The following is a 10,595-nucleotide window of genomic DNA, read 5'->3' on the forward strand; positions in this document are numbered from 1 at the left end:
ATTCAAATCACAAATATCACCTCTACAGTCATAGCCTATTCATGCTACGGTCCAAATCTTTCATTTTTGCATAATGAGCAAGTCTCATAAACTGAGTATGACTGTAACACTGAGGCTTGAGAGATCAAAGACCTTGTATATATTCATGTGTATATATGCACAAGAGCCATTTTAAAAAGCCATTATAAAAAAACTTTTTGCACTCCAGGTTAAAACCTCTTCCCTATATGTGAGTGAGATGCCCTTACCTGATATTCTTTGATCAAATGCTCAACAGGTTCCCCCAGGTACATCATCAGAAATGTGAAGATAGGCTCTCTTCTTGTGTTGATGTCCAAAGTCTGATTCAAAAAATGGTATTCAGTACAATCACAAACAAAAAATAAATATTTAGCATTCCTCAGACAAGAAACCCCTTCATAGATACCTCATCCAAAAGCTGTAAGACACCAGACATCTTCTGTCTTACAGCTCCCCCCTTCCGCCTGATAACCTCCAATAGTTTGGAGTGCTGGTCCAACTGTGCCAGTAACTTAGTCCCCAAGGGAACTGTTTTTATTCTCATAAACTCAGCATTGATCTATAAAACAAAAACAGAAGTGCATCCAAGATGAAGCTTGAAAACATATATTTTTCACAGCTACAATCACAGCTGACCACCTGAAAATAAGGACATCACCAATGAAATTGATGCAAAGCAACAAATTTGTACATAAAGTAGACACCAGCATGTATATTATGGTCCTGGCTGTATTTTTAAGATGGTGTGACATTCAAACCTGAAAAGAAAAAAGTAATAAGTTGAATTATTTCACATAAAAATCACTAGTTGCTTTTTTTGAAAAGAAAAAAAAAAAGTCCCCAAGTTGCCAACACAGCTGCTCACTATATCACAGCGGAGTGGGAGATGAAGGGCCCTGTGCAGGCACAAATGTCTGTGTGAAAATAATGTGGACATTGACCAGTTTTTAATTAACTTTCCATGTTCAAGGGAATAAGATTGACCCTATCCTGAAATTGAATTTGTTTTAAAATTACCTTAATAGCCATATTGGACATTTTTAATTGAATGTTGTCTTTTTTGATGAGCTTTCTTTCTGTGATGATTGTTGAGAAGGATGATATTTACTTAGGTGCGTTAGTAGAGCTTTCCAATAAACACAGGGGTAAGGATGGCCCCGCCAATAATGCAGATGGTAAAGTTTATAGTGTTTCAGAAGTTCAGATCCTCTTGACAATGAGTCGTCACAGTCTTTACATTTCCACATGCATGGATAACTGATGCAACATGAAATACAAGAGAAAAAAACAAGAGATATTTTTAATTTGTTGGGGTAACAACGCCATAAGTTTTATATTTACATTTTTTTATCTACCACGAAAACTAATTGAGATTAAAAATCTCTATTTCAAGAGGGTCCTGGAAAAGACAGCGGCACATTCAAAAGTTTTAAGCAAACACACAGTCATCACACATAAAACAAGACTTCAATACCTTAAGTTTATAGAATAGACCTGGAAACTGCCAAATCAATTTGTCAGATTTCATTTGAGCCAGTGCTATTATTGGGTCAAATTAAGTGTCCAATTAATTAAAAATGTTCTCATGATATTGTGAAGGAACTTACCACAAGTTATGAGGACAGGCCTCAGAGCAGCTAATTTCCTTGAAAAAGGAAACAATATTCTCTTCTTATTAATAAGCCAACACACTTAGTAGGTGCTAGATACAAATTGGGAACCATTAACATGTAATGTAAACTGGTTATACATATGTTTAGGCTTTATGTTGAGAATGGATATATTGTAAATACATAAAATGCAAAAATATAGTATATTTCAAGCGCACATCCTGCAGTCATTGTGTAAAATACAAACCTAGTGAGAATTAGCAAGACCCTGTAAAACTATCCATAGTAAGTTTTGGACAAACGATTATTTGGGCAGTGAATGATAAATTACATTTTTATAAGGTATTAACAACTAACTTACCACAATGGACAAGTCTGGAAGCTTTTCAGATGTTGCACTGCAAGATAAATAAAAAAAAAAAAAAAAACGTAAGTTAACTTTAGCTGAAGCCATACAGACACCTTTGGAAAAGAGCTATTTCACACTTACATAAAATATCATTGATTATTTAGTTGTTGTTTTTTTCTTTTTTTTTTTAGAAGACAGCTAGTACCCCGAAAATATGGGCAAGTTAATAAAGATAGAAAGCTCTGATAGTTTTGGCATTGTCATCGAAAAGGGACAATGCCTCCATCCTGACACTTACAAGCGCGCACATAATCTCTCTCCATAAACATACACACACATAACCCAGAAGCGGGTTAGTCTCTGTAGTTTTATTTGCACGCACCTACTGGCACTCCACGTGTTGTTCAACTCGTCCAAACTTGTACTTCACGGTTGACGAGCTCACGCTGTAGAGCAGGAATGTCCAACTTGTGCCATGGAGGGCCAAGAGGCTGCAGGTTTTCTTTCCAACCAAGAACTCCACCAGCTGATTCCATTGAGTACCTCACCTTCAAGCAGAGAGCAGGGGCTAATCAGTGGAATCAGCTGGTGGAGTTCTTGGTTGGAAAGAAAACCTGCAGCCTCTTGGCCCTCCATGGCACGAGTTGGACATCCCTGCTGTAGAGCATACACCGGTGTTTCGGATCAAAGAGTGCCCGTAATAAATAGTGACTTCCGGCCAAATGCGCTGCAGTCACAACAGCGTTGAAAATTATCTGGTGGCTGCCTCCTCCTTTAATGTTACATTTAAAAAGAAATGGGAATAAGTACATTTTCTCATTTTTTTTCTCATTTTTCTCATTAATAAAGATAACTAAATATAGAGGCGAGGTCCATACCAAGCAGTGTGCCGGCGAAAAACCCGCGTTCGGCTACAGGTTACTCGTTAACACGGTCACTCTATAAACCGCTACACCCCTCATGGCTCCCGTTCACAGTACTAACACGTTACGCCGTCAAACATTTGAAACGACTCAAAAATGCATACTAAGTTAACCAGTAATTTAAACAGGGATTGAACGTGCACTGTCGAAAAATTATAGCTTATTTGTCGTGGGCTATAAGCTTGCAAGCTGAGTTCAACAAGACAGCCTGGTGATACCATGGCAGACGACCCAAAGGGCGGTTTAATAGATGAACGGGGCGATAAAACCATGGTTGATGTCACAGTCTAAAAACGCATTTTTGTCTTTTATTACCTGAAACAAAGTTTCCCTCCACCCAGGAGTTGCAGAGGCTGAAGATGGACTCGGCCGTTCCCGTCAGATCCTCAGGTTTCGTTTTCCGGAACACGCATGCGCGAAACGATCAACACCTGATCCGTTCAGGTTGATTGAATGAGTCATTTCATTTTGATGTCAAATTGCAAACTCATATTGAAACGAAATAAAAAATATTGATTCAGTCAGAAGTACAAACCTGAAAATATAGTTTAAATCTGAAAACGATTTTTTTGAGTCCATATAATGTGAATTTATACATTAAATGAACAACAGCAAAGTTTTACTTTTTTCAGTGCTTTGAGACACTGAATTTGGGGGTTTCATTATCTGTGAGCCATAATAATCAACTTTAAAAAAAAAAATAGATGCTTCAAGAATTTCACTCTGTGTGCCGTAGATAGATTTACAATATAGAAATGAGTGACCAAAAAATCAAACTTTTTCATGATATTCTCTTTTTTCGAGATATACCTGGAGCAATGCTACTCAGAACTACAACACAGAGTACAAGGTGCTCCTGGAAATTGTACTTACTTAGTACCAGTGCCAAGTTCAGTGTATCTGTGGGATTCTGGAGGAGTCCCACTGTCCACAGTTGTTGTTCTGTTCTTAGGGAGTGATTATCCCAATCCACCCTGGAGACATCAAGGTCCCTTTGCAGAAGCGGAAAGGAAACATGCTGGACACAGAAGAGGTGGATGCTATTGGAGGGATCTAGAAGACCTTCATCTTCAAGGCTGTGAAGAGTCTCATAGTGCACATTTGTTACAGCCATCCTTGCATCTCGCCATAGACTATTAGAGAAAAAGTACAATTAACTTCGAATTCTCAAAGTGCATTTGTTCTTTTTTTTTATCATAGATGATTTTTTTTTTTTTTACTGAAAATTATATATAAATGCATAAATACCATTCATTGTGCACCCTCTTTCCTGACAGGAAACTGCCCCTGCCACACCCCCTGATAGTGAACATGCATCGTGCTATGTCAGCATTTTCAACTCCTTGGTCTCACTGATCACACTTTGTGCAGCACGAACAGCTCAGTAAAAGCATGGTTGATAATCTCCGGCATCTCAACCTGGCTGGAAAATGTTCTAAAAAGTTGCATCCCCTGGTTGACAACAGTCGACATCGAGGGGCAATTTTTGTGTGACTTGAGAAAGTTTGATTAGAAGCCTCTGAAGAAATTCCCGTTTTTAGTTCCTCCTAGAAAAAAAATAGCTCCATGCATCTTTTTCTTTCATCAAATTAACTTTTGAACTTAAAAGGAGCAAAAAGAGGACAACTTTATGTTGAAACGAAACATGCGCACTGCAGTTTATCTGTAATCTATCCCGGTAGTTTACCTTCATTTAAACTTGCAAACACTTGCCACAAGGGATGAATGGAGCAATAAAATGTTTTGAAGGTCTGGAAACGTGTGATGATTGGCACATGGAGGGAGCTGACATATTCACAGTTCCTCCAGCATTTATTCACTGTAAGAAGACAGTAAAACACATGAATTGTCTTCTAAAATTTCCCTTGTACTTCTGTTCCTTCAGCGGTGCTACACGACACAACTGTGACATCTAGTGGACGAAATAAACAATTACATGCCGCTAGATGTCTGAACGGTGCTGCACTGAAACCTGTGACCATCGGAAAATGTGACCGCAGGGGCGATGACGGGCATTGGCTATGTGTGCATTGTTCAAAAAAGAGGAGGAGAAGTTGAGTTACGTAAATGTCGTTCTCAAAGATTCATCTGGGGTAAACGTTTGCAAAATCTGTAGACATTGTGTGTAATTTATCCAAAGCAGTTGATTGATGTTGCTTTATTTGCTACCCACGAGTAAGCACCGCTTGTGATGGCTTCCTACTGATAAAGGAGAAACCATCGTATATACAGCTTCATAACCCAGGAACTGAAAACCCTACATTAGATCAGGCGACTTTTAAAGGAAATATGTACTATAATCATAGTTTGCTAAGAGCTACATTTTATGTAAAAGTCTATATGAACTGTTTCAAATATGTAGTTTGCTGTGCCTGCTCTCATGAGATACATGTATAAATCCTTTTAAATTTACGTTTTAGTTTATCTATATACTTATCTTCACGATCGTCATGTAATGTAATCCCTCTAAACATGTTGAATAAATAGGTAAAAATTTAAAATGAGCATTGTGGCTATAATTTAAAAAAACAACTATTTAAGAACATGCTGTAAGGAGACAACAGCGTAGCCATCAGATAATGTGACCCTGCTTTACTCACATATTAACTGATTAAATCACCCACATAACTTTTATGTGGACATTTGTCATCTCTCACATTGATCTGGACTCAAGTATTCCTATTATGGATCATCATACAGTCAGAAACAGAGCTAGGCGCCGCCCTGTTGGCTATGGCTGCCTTTTGCAGCAGCTCTCTCTTTTTTTGTCCATTTCTTGTCTTTTTTTTTTTTGTCTCTTTTTCGTAATTTTTGTATTTGGAGTAGATCATTTCTTTATTTGGCTCATTTGTTGGTCATGGACACCAAACTTTTTGTGGCTTCAGTGATATTTTTACTATTTTTGCTCCTGTGTTTGTCTGGAGATCCTACATGTAACCATGGCCACATTGTTTACATGTGAACTCAGCTGTTAGCAGTCTGTAGCATGTCAATGCTAACTGGTGTAAGGCCTGATGTCTTCCCACAAAGTGAGGAGAAGGAGGTGAGGACGACATGATGGTTCTCAGGTGTGAGCTAAGAAGTGACGATATGGACCTGTCCTTCCATCCATTGTTATTGGGGACTTAGGATCTATCTCCAATAAGATGGACGAGCTAGCTGTGCTAACCCAGCAATAGAGGGAAAACCAGAGGGCAGAGTTGCATCATGCTATTCACAAACATGGCTAACGAAGCTAACATCAGACACCAACGCCATGTTGGAAGAGCTTCACCTGCTGTGAGCAGACAGGATACAGGAGACAGAGATGGAGCATGACTGAAGAAGCTCAGTCCTGGACCCTGTGGCTGGTTGAACTGGAGAATGATGGACAAGCTGTCATCATCTATTTTCTGATGGACCTTTTTGCACTTTCTTACTTTTGTTTTCTTGATTGCTGCCGTGATTTCAATTTCGTTGTACATGTTACAATGACAATAAAGTTCTATTCTATTCTTTTCTGTTCTATTCTCACCCACCCAATCAACACAATCCCCCGAACGTGTATAATGGCACAACACAGATGAACATGACAAAACTTACACACAATAAACATAGATAAATACGGGGAATGAATTGATACAGACAACAGAGCCTCTCCTTCTCTTTTAGCGAACCCCCTTCAGTCGAGGATGCATCTGCCAGAATACCTTACACATTCTCGGCCCCACATAATCAAGAAAGGGAGTCCATATATGATGAAATGTTCCAATTTTCCTTTTTGGTGCGATATGTCAAATAATCTATGGGAAGCAGAGCAAATATAACTTTGTGCCATTCTGAGAGGGTTGGTGGCTTTTCTGAAATCCATTTAAGTTACAAACTTTCTTGCAGCATAGGTCAACATTCCACAGTTTTTCATTATAGGTGTTCTTGATTTTAACCCAAACAAGAAGGCATACAAGGGTCCATTCTCCAATCCTTGTTAAAAAGCACACTTTGAAACATTTTTCCCCAAAAATTCCTTTATATACACACATAAGACTACATAGTATGTATAAAGCTACTGATCTCTGTGTTACACTTGGTACACTTTTAGACTTCTGAAGGTCCATTCTCTTTCTAAGATGAGGCGATATCCTTATTCCTGTTTGAAATGCTTTTTTTCTTCCCTCACATTTATCTGAATCACCCCTTTAGCTAAGCATGAGTAGTAGATCTGCACAATATTGGGGCCATATTTTTGGTTCCATGATATCAGTTTCCCTTTGCAACCAAATACTACAACAGGGCCCAAGTGAGTATGAGGCCCTATGGCTTTTCCGTTGCTAGGCGCTACCCAAGTAGCTGCCTGTTGCAGCAGCTCTCTCGTCTTTGTCGTCTCTTGTAATTTTTTTGTCTCTTTTTCGTAATCTTTGTATTTGGAGTGGATCATCACTTTGTATGGTTCATTGTTGGTCACGGACACCAAACTTTTTGTGGCTTCGGCGATATTTTTGACTACTTTTCTCCTGTGTTTGTCTGGAGATCCTACATGTAACCATGGCTGCATGTTTACATGCGAACTCAGCTGTTAGCAGCCTGTAGCATGTCAATGCTAACTAGTGTAGGGCTTGATGATTTCCCTCGAGCTGAGGAGGAGGAGGTGAGGACGACGTGCTGGTTCTCGGATGTGAGCTGGGAGGTGACGACGTGGACCTGTCCTTCCATCCATTGTTGTTGGGAACGTGGGATCCAGCCCCGGGGGAAGGACGAGCTACCTGTGCTAACCCAGCGGCATCGTGCTGTCCACGGACGTGGCTGACGGAGCTGACAATGGACGCTGGTGCCACAGTGGGCAGACAGGATCCAGGAGACAGAGACTGAACAGACTGCTGGGGAGGCTCAGTCCTGGACCCTGTGGAGGTGGAGACTGGCTGGACTGGAGAGTGGTGGACGAGTGGTGGACGGGATGTTGTCATCTAATTTCTTATGGACCGTTTTGCACTTTCGATACTCTTTCTTACTTTTGTTTTCTTAAATGCTGCGGTGACTCCTGAATTTCCCCTCAGGGATAAATAAAGTATTTTCTATTCTATTCTATTCTATCTATTCTATCTAATTTCTTATGGACCTTTTTGCACTTTCTTTACTCTGCCTTACTTTTGTTTTCTTAAATGCTGCGGTGACTCCTGAATTTCCCCTCGGGGATAAATAAAGTATTTTCTATTCTATTCTATTCTAGGCAAATTACATTTGGGGGCCCCCTTACACTGAAGCACAGACCTCTGTAAATGAATGCTGTATCATTCACACATGGTTATCGTTCACCAACACTTAATCTCTCACGTCCACTATAAAGTACACTATATCTCTTCAACATAATGCGAAGCACTCATAATTTTTATGTCTTTGTTAGAGATGTGGTCTTGTATTAATTTACACCTTAGGATTAAATACTCTGCATGCAGTCACTGCTGTTTACTGAACAAGTATCATTGAATTGCTTTTGGTTTGCAAACTGAAAATTTCAACACACACTCACTGCGCTCAGGAGTTCCATAAGAGACAGGATGCTCTAACTGAAGTGTGTGATGAAGTAGGGATGGAACGGTTCACAAAATCCACGGTTCAGTTCTTATCACGGTTTTGTAGTCACGGTTATCGGTTGAGTTGGGTGTAAATTGTTGTTGTTTTTAACACCTCAGATTACTATATACCCAAATAATCCACTATTAACAGATTATTTTTAATCAATTATATCATGTATAGTCATGAAAGACCTAAAAGAATAAGACTGTTTACCATTTCGAACATCATTACAGCTGAGTGAAACATTGCCAGTTTCAACGTGCCAACTCCTCAGTAAGGAAAGTCACTATTGACTGTCCACAAAGTCACTAAAAGTCACTAAATGACGCTGCTGTCTAATCTGCAGAATAATTCATGTGCATGTAATTGTCATGGACTTTGTAGGGCAGAGAAATAACAATGGAAGAGAGAAAGCAGGTAAAACACAACATCATAATCAACTACAAAATTACTACAACTACAAATTAACTGTCTTCCGTCCATACTTTTTTTTTTTAATGTCTAAATAGCAACCCTCTTCCTTAATCTGGGCCGGGGATGATAGAAGTGACCATAATGAGACACACACTTGCGTGATTCATGTGAATGCAGGAGGAGACTACTGTGAGTGAGGAGTAGAGGTGGGCGGAACAATACAAATATTGATAATATCGTGTAAAAGAGCAATACTGTAGTTTAATTTTTTTCTCCTGCACCCCCACCCCCACCCTCTCCTGATTTTTGATGATGACAATCACGTGGCTAAGCCGCACCAGGAAAACAAAAAAGCAGACTCCAAAAAAGGGGTTTGTTCCAAATTATTTTCACAACATTTATTCTGGTGTGGTATTTCATTAAACTTTACTCTTTTAAAAAAATGAGTGCAATAATGGGGGAACATTTTATTTGTTTACTTATTTTTTGTATTATAGTCTTTAACTCTGTACCCTAAAGAAGAATTTGTATTAATTTTACCTTAAAGCGATAATTTTTGGCACTTTAGTTTCCTTTAAAAAAAAAATCCCAATGTTTTGGGTAAAATTTGTTTTGTTACCGTTGTATTGTTTCTTAACATATAATTTATAATGACACGAGCCTTACAGAAGTGACACGGCTGGTTGTCTTGCTGTGTTTTCCTGTTGACCTTTTTGTCCTTTTGTATTTTTTTTTTTTTTTTTTTTTTGATTGCTTTTGTTTGGTTTTATTTTTTGTGGCAATGTAGCTAAGGTGTTTCTCACTTGTGAGGTTGTAGCTTGGTGGTTTAGATCTTTTTCTTGTGGCCCTCTCTTGTGAATGGATGGGGATCAGGTCACTGAATAGCTCCAACAGACTAAAATGAGACAATAATAGACTACACGTGAATGTACACATAAACTCAACTTTCGTTTGTGTGTGTGTGTGTGTGTGTGTGTGTGTGTGTGTGTGTGTGTGTGTGTGTGTGTGTGTGTGTGTGTGTGTGTGTGTGTGTGTGTGTGCATGCATCTGTGTGTATGTTTTTCATTTAGGCTTTACATGATGAAGTATCACCTACTGTGGAAGTGGTTGGTTCTTCCCAGAAAGTAGTTTATTCCTGGGGTGTAAAGACAATGATCTTCACTGTCTTTCCACATGCAAATGTTTTTGCAGCTCTGTGCAATATTATTTCACATTTTGTCATTCATTGCTTTGTACCACAACTTTATTTAGTTTTTATTTTACATGTTTTGCATTTTCAGTTGTCATGCACTGCTTTTGTGCAATTAATTTCACAGTTTTGCATTGCAGTATTTGGTGTCAGCCTTTCAACGCATTTTCTGCAAGGCACCTTTCCAGTTCAATATTGTTCAGCCTGAATACTGAAGATAAAATTGTTTTGCGGTGATTTCACTTGTAGTCACATGCTGCCATCTTGTGGTCACAATGTACAGCTTTGCACGTTTTAGTTCCAAGTACCATAAAGGCAGTAAAACTTGCTGATATCGCATTCTGAAGCACATAAAAATATTGTGAGTGATAATATTGTGATTTTTTCACTAAAAAGCAACAACCGCTCATGTTTTTAGAAGCCATAGCTGAGTTTCTACCTTTGCAGAGTGAAATAGCACGTCGTTACAACTCATTCAAAAAGTATTACCTAAAGCTATGTGACATGAGCTTAAAAGCAATTATATGTTAATTAAATAC

At 38.8% G+C, this 10,595-nt stretch overlaps 1 long non-coding RNA gene across 1 annotated transcript; it reads right to left on the minus strand.

Moving 5' to 3' along the window:
* Nucleotides 1–247: 247 nt before the first annotated feature.
* Nucleotides 248–3,304, minus strand: LOC141786559 (uncharacterized). Its single transcript, XR_012597843.1, has 5 exons — nt 3,219–3,304; nt 1,993–2,029; nt 1,629–1,666; nt 428–580; nt 248–341 (listed from the first exon to the last, which is right to left on the minus strand). It is a non-coding gene; the product is annotated as an uncharacterized LOC141786559 (long non-coding RNA).
* Nucleotides 3,305–10,595: the final 7,291 nt, after the last annotated feature.

The sequence above is a fragment of the Halichoeres trimaculatus genome, unplaced genomic scaffold (genome assembly GCF_033239565.1).
Source record: "Halichoeres trimaculatus isolate MK-OKI-2021-1 unplaced genomic scaffold, fHalTri1.1 fHalTri1_scaffold_43, whole genome shotgun sequence".
Lineage (NCBI taxonomy): Eukaryota > Metazoa > Chordata > Actinopteri > Labriformes > Labridae > Halichoeres > Halichoeres trimaculatus.